Raw genomic sequence first — 6,781 nt, 5'->3', positions numbered from 1 at the left:
CTGGTTTAGCAAGGAGCAGCTTTTGGCTTAGTAACAGGGGGAGCGGGTTGCAGTGGAGACCCGGTAAAGAGTTTGCGGACTCTCCCCCGGCTCCTGGGTTCACACCCACCTCCGGCCCGGCTGGGCCAATCTGGCACCTCTGCGATCATTATTTAGGGGACGGGAATTCGGAATGCGAGGCAGGAGGTGTAAGAGTGATACAAGCTGGAGGCGACCACGCGGACCCTTCAGCCAGAGAAGGAGGAAGGAAGGAGAAGCAACAGACCAGAGACCCCTCTGCAAGCCGTGGCGAGAATGCAGCTGTGCCCCTGCAGCCTCTGGAGATCCATGGCAGGACCGAGAGTTCCCAGCAGCTCCGTGTGAGTGAGCCCGGACGGGAGAGGGACTGTGTGGGGAGGGGCCATGGCCCAGGCCGTGCTGGAGAGCCTGCACGCCGCAGAGCAGCCCCACACGAGAGGCAGAGACGAGCTGCAGCCTTTGGAGTCAGTGGGCATCGGAGCAGCCCGTGCAGGGCTGCCATGCGTGTGAGTTACCCCACGGACTCGCAGGGAGGACTGGTGTGGAGTTCACCCGTCCTGAGGAGGGACAAACGGCAGAAGCTATCGGGAACAGACTAACTGAGACCCCCACTGCCTGCCCCCCCGAACCGTTCAGGGGGGGACAAGGTAAAAGCCCCGGGATCAGGGCTCTGAGCCCGGGAAGAGGGGAGGGGTGGCAAGAAGGTGTTCTTCAAAAGGCTGGTTGGACTCTTCATTGATGTATTGCTCTGTGTTGTTTCATTTTGGTGATGTTTTGGGTTTTTGGGGGTATGTTTTAGTTGACATTGCATCAAACTGTTTCTGTTTTCTTCCCCAAACCGAGTGGCCTGGTCTGCTTTGTCCTGAACCTTAAGCGGCAATTAAGCTCTCCCTGCCCTTGAGCAATTCTCAGCCTCTTCCATACTGGAGGCTAATAGTGGTCTTTGTTCCCTGATGGGCCTAAACCAGGACAATTTCTGAGAGCAAAAGGGAGGTTTTGTTGGAGTTTTAGGAGAAAAAGTGGGTTTTGGTGCAGCTTTGCAGGGAAAAGTGTAGTTTGGAAGAGTTTTGAGAGGCAAAGTGGGGATGGAGTACATTTCTGAGGGCCAAAAGCAGTGGAGTTGTGGGATAAAATGAGGTTTTGGTGCAATTCTGAGGGGAAAAGGTGGGATTTGGGTGGAGTTTTGAGGGAAAAAGTGGGGTTTTGGTAAATTTTTAAGGGGAAAAAGTGGGGTTTGTGTGGATTTTTGAAAAAACAAGTGTTTTGGTGGGGTTTTGGGGAAATTCTGAGGGTAAAAGTGGAGTGTGGGTGGTGTTTTGAGGGGGAAAATGGGGTTTTGGTGGAGTTTTGAGGGGAAAGGTGCAGTTTTGGGGAACTTCTGGGGGAAGAAGCGGGGTTTTGGTGCAGTTTTGAGGGAAAGAGTGGTGTTTTGGTGGAGTTCTGAGTGAAAAAGTGAGGTTTTGGAGGTATTTTCCGAGGAAAAGTGGGTCTTGGGTGCTATTCTGAGGGAGAAAGTGGGATTTTTGGGAACTGCTGGGTAAAAAAGTGCCATCTTGAGGGAAAAAGTGGGGTTTTGGAAGCGTTTTGAGGGGAAAAAGTGGGGTTTGGGGGAGTTGTGAGGGATAAAATGAGGTTTTGGTGCAATTCTGAGAGAAAAACAAGGATTTTGGAGGAGTTTTGAGGCTGTAAAGTGGGGTTTTGGGGCATTTCTGAGGGAAAAGGTGGGATTTGGGTGGTGTTTTGAGGGAAAAAGCAGGGTTTTGGTAAATTTCTGAGAGCAAAAGTGGGGTTTCGGTGGAGTTTGGATGGAAAAAGTGAGGTTTTGGAGTAATTCTGAGGGGAAAAGAGGGACTTTGGGGAAGATGTGAGGAGAAAAGGGGTTTTGTGTGAGTTTTGAAGGACCAAGTGGGGTTTTGGGGGAGTTCTGAGGGATGAAAAGAGGTTTTGGGGTAATTGTGAGGGAAAGCAATTGGGATTTGGGTGGAGTTTTGAGAGGAAAAGTGGGGTTTGTGTGGATTTTTGAAAAAACAAGTGTTTTGGTGGTGTTTTGAGGGGAAAAAGTGGTGTTTTGGTGGATTTCTGAATGAAAAAGTGAGGTTTTGGAGGTATTTTCAGAGGAAAAGTGGGTTTTGGGTGCTATTCTGAGGGAGAAAGTGGGATTTTTGGGAACTGCTGGGTAAAAAAGTACCATCTTGGGGGAAAAAGTGGAGTTTTGGAAGCGTTTTGAGGGGAAAAAGTGGGGTTTGGGGGAGTTGTGAGGGATAAAATGAGGTTTTGGTGCAATTCTGAGAGAAAAAAAACGATTTTGGAGGAGTTTTGATGCAAATTGCCTTTGCATCAGGCCAGTGCAGAGAGCCTCAGGTTCCATCAGAAATCATCTGCTGGTTGTTTCAAGTGCAGAGCAAAGAGTCTGGATAAATGTCCAGCAAAAACTGTAAAGGGAGAATCCCAGGCAACAAATGTGAAAAGGGGGGTGGAAAAGGGAGGGAGAATTCTCAAGTCCAGGTGGCCAAACTGTCAAACCAAACCCAAAGTAAAGTCCCCAGGAGATCAACAGAAACTTGTCACCACTGCCATGAGAGGGAGACTTTTAAAACACCCATTGTTTGCTCTTCCAGGTGCTGGGTTAGTGAGGAAACACTGGGCTGGAGAAGAGCAGGAAAGAACAGGCAGCTGCGTCATTGAAACACCATCACTCAGTTTTGCTACTACCCAGACGACAGCCAAAGTATGTGCTGTAGAAGATACCACATCTGATGTTTTCCTTTATGTGACAATAAAAGGGGAAAAGGTAAGATATTTTTATCTCTACAAACCTCTTTGTGCCCTCTGCTATTGAAGTTGTAACTTTGTGACAAATTTAAGACCGAAAAGTGTTATTTGCAAGTGAATTTTGTAATTTGCCATATACAGTAGAAGTGCAATCATTAACTTATTAGAAGATTTCTTTTCTAAATCTGTTGTTTGTGAACTTTGGAATGAATTCTGTGAGGTGGAAACTTGTGAACCGCTTTGGAAGGTCTTGACAAGCAAATGAAGTCCCCCAAGTACTTCAGATGAACAACTATGTGAATTTACTGTACTCTTGTCCTTCTTTGTGATACACTTCAAGATATTTCAAGAAGGCAGTTGCATGGTGTTATGAAAATAAATACAAGTTCATATGTGCATAAGGCTGAGTTCCCAAACAGTTGGGAGAACGGAAGAAAGCTCGTTGCACTTACCAAAGTGCGTAACTCCTGCTAAATCTCTGCTGCAGCTACTGTCAGACTTAAGCAGCTGCCTAGTAGACAAAAATAAATGTGTTTGAAACCTGCTGCCATTTGAAGTATTTTACCAAGACTTTTAACATTAGAGCTGTGGTCTTCACTGTAGACAATAACTTGGATTACATCTTAATTTGAATACCTTCTCTGTTCAGAATCACAGTTGGCAAGTGTCACTTCTCTCTGAGCCAGTAAGAAATTTTAAGTTGAATATTGTTTTTTCCTGCCAGGTTTGGATGCACTCTGAATCAAAGAGACATAAAACTGTTAAGATAGTTTTTCTAAAAATGTTTAAAGCTCATAGAAAACTGAGCACAGAATTTTAGGCAAAAGCATGAAACTGGTAAGTAACACCTGTTTGGAGAACATAGAGGAAGATATGACCAACTTTCCTGCCCTGGAATGAGTACTCTTCAGAAAGCATTTGTACATACTGCATATGTCTTCCTGTTGTGTCCAGCTTCAAGTAAATTCTAAAGCAGTATGTGATGGTGACTTGCTTGTTGATTCTGGTCAGTCAAAGACTTGGGTTTTTTAGGTATGCGTTAATGATGATCTCGTCTTAAGCAGCTTTGCTCATTTTGAGCAAGCTGAAGAGAATGCAGTGAGTTCAGCAGATTATCAGGAGACCCAAACATCATTAAATCTTGACTCTCTTCCAATGAAAGTTGTTAATCCTGCACTTGATTTGAGGACAGTGCTGCTCCAGCAGAAGGTATCAACAGATCCTGAAACAAGTGGGAACCGTGTGTGTTGGCAGCAATCATTCCTGCAGTGCATCATTTGTCTTTAACTGGATATATTGAACTACTGTGTCCGTTGGAATCCAACAAGTGGAACAAAAGCTATCCTAACAAACACTGCCTATGTATCAGACTTTACAAAGAGCAATCAAATCAGCAGATGCAGGAATATTCTAAAGCATTTTGTACTTGATAAGACAAAGGGTGAGTTGCAGGGTCATTTGTTGCTATGCTGAAAAGCATTAGATACTGTTGAAATAACTTGTAGCATTGATCAGTGATACCTTACTGTTTGATTTGAGTTTAGAGGGATTTCTCTACACAGAGGTAACTTGAATGTTTTCTGTGAGTTGTCTTGTTTAAAACAGACTTGAATCACTATAAATATCCTCTGTCCTTGTTCACTCGGTTCATTTGCATATCTTTATGTAAATACAACTGTCTTTTGGTTGTTCGTTTTGCCATTAGAAAATGAGACAAGCAGAGAAAGAAGTCAGTTGCAACCAACTGTAAAAACACTGGCCTTTCATAGATTCAGATAATCCCAAATGTGTTTCTGCATCTTTTAAAATTGTCTTTCTAGATCTTGCTGTATCTGGTTCTGTTCTTGAAAAGACATGACAAAGCTCCAACACAGATGACAGTGAAACTACCACATCTGTAAGTGTTAGATTTTCTATTCAAATGTCAAAATGAATTAAGTGAAGCATCTGTAAGGCAGATTAGGAATATTGTAGTCAGCTATCACGTCCTTTTCTGTAACAAATCTGGGACTAACTCTTGATCTAGTTAAAAGAGAACGTTGTCCTTCAAGTTTGTAGTTCTGGTGGTTTTAGTCTTTTAGATTGCAACGATGGACTTTGAACAGGTTGTGTCTCCTTTTGTACTCACTTGCTCTAGTGCTGTGAAGATGTGTGTGGAAAACTTTTGGTAGTTGTTGGGGGAATACAGGGGCGGATTCTTCAAAGAAAGAGCTGCCGGAAGCTGTAGCTTGAGATGTGACCATGAACTGATTCTCCTGTGTGGTTGATGTTCTTGTTGCATGCTGAAGAAAATTCGGTTAGGTAAGAAAACCACCTTGAGCTCAGTAATCTTTTTTTTCTAAAATGGTGCTCTTAAACAGTATTTTACTGCCAGAAAAGGGTTTGTCTTTTCTTGAGAGATTGTCAAAACAATCCCAGGGTTGCCTTTCAAGGAAAATCCAGCAGTTCACACAGACAGGTATGGTACAGTATGTTACATATTTGAACCAATTGTGTAGCCAGATAATTAGGAGCTGTAGTATGTTTCCAGTTACTCTTCTTGGAAAGTTAAAAGGGCAGAAGGTAAAACAAGATGTGTGCACATGGTATTGGGGAAGGAGGCCATTAGAAGCTGCTGATACTTATCCAGACCACAGTAAAAATAGCAATTCTTTCTAAACAGTAGCTTGAAAACAAGGCTGTGATGAGGCAGTACGTTTCTGCACACTCAGCATATTCAGTTGCCTTCTTTTATTCTTAGTGTGATTGATAAAGTTTTCCAGCTGAATGAAATCTGACTGAGTTGACTTGTGCAAGGCTTTTATTATGCTGCAAATCACTTGCTGCATATGTAAACAACCTGAGGAGTGTTTTTAATTCAAGTTTTAACTGTTGCAAAGATACATTGTTTCATGTTTTTGCAACTTTAAGACACCTTTTTCCTGCAGTCCCATCTGATTTTCTTCTGAAGTTGAGGAACCCACCAATTGTCTTGGTTAAAAAAACCTTTGGGTTATTTTCAGATACCTAAAACCTAATAGTAAATTTTACATCCAAAATGGTACTTTTTGATTTCTTCTGTCATATTTGAGGGTTTTTGTTGGCACAGGTAATACATCAGAGATATTTTGTAGGTGAACTGTTTCGTGCCATTTTAGAAATATTGGTGATATTTATCGATTACACTTTCCTTTTGCATTTACATTGAATTTAATATTTGTATATTTCTCAGGCTTCAGCAGTGCTTAAATTCTGATCCTTTGAAGACACATAGAACTGAAAATGAGCAACAGGTAATTCCAGGATATAACTTCCATTTAACCTCTGCAAACGTGTGTCATATATGTGGAGGTGTGGGTAGTGTTGAGGCTACAAGAGTGGTCATTGTGGAGGGACTCTGTGGAGGGACATCAGGGACTGAATCCAGCCACATCAGCAACAAGACCAGACCAAAGCTCAGCAAGCCAGCAAAGTTGATGGTGCCTCTGTGAAAATATGAAGGGCAAAAAAAAATGCAGGGGAAGAGACAAAAAGAAAAAAAGCAAGAAACAGAGGCAATGGCCAAGTCAGGGGACAGTAGGAGTCTCAGCACTGTTCTGTGTGACGTGTGTGTGAGTTGTACTTCATTTGTGTTTACATTTCTTTGGCTAATTCTTCTCAAAAAAATAGTTTTTAAGTTGGATGTAAGCTCAAACCCATCTACTAAGTATTGCCTTTGTCATCTATTTCGTATGGTTTCAGAGTTTTCAAAATCTTGAAGAAAGAAACTTTGTCTTTCTTGGCAAGAAAATGAAGCCACCATCAATTCTGGAAACAGCACCACTTCTTGAAGATCTGGAAAGGGTAATGCTAACGTAATACATTACATTTAGTATTTTTAAGACTAGTATCATACCTTAACTTTCAGATACTAAATACTATAGTAGCTAATTTTGATTGAGGAATGTGTAGGAGGTTGTTCATACGGTTGAGTAAATTATGCTTCAGAGAGACTGTAGAATTGTACAGTTTC

The 6,781-nt window shown here is 42.4% G+C and overlaps 1 long non-coding RNA gene across 1 annotated transcript; it reads left to right on the top strand.

The window, feature by feature from the left end:
* Window positions 1–4,608: 4,608 nt before the first annotated feature.
* LOC133629335 (uncharacterized) lies at window positions 4,609–6,060 on the top strand. The gene is made up of 3 exons (XR_009821001.1): window positions 4,609–4,687; window positions 4,928–5,091; window positions 6,002–6,060. It is a non-coding gene; the product is annotated as an uncharacterized LOC133629335 (long non-coding RNA).
* The last annotated feature ends 721 nt before the right edge of the window (window positions 6,061–6,781 follow it).

This window comes from Colius striatus, unplaced genomic scaffold, assembly GCF_028858725.1.
Source record: "Colius striatus isolate bColStr4 unplaced genomic scaffold, bColStr4.1.hap1 scaffold_40, whole genome shotgun sequence".
Classification (NCBI taxonomy): domain Eukaryota; kingdom Metazoa; phylum Chordata; class Aves; order Coliiformes; family Coliidae; genus Colius; species Colius striatus.
The sequence above is the reverse complement of the archived record's forward strand: the minus strand, read 5'-3'. Positions and strand labels throughout refer to the sequence as shown.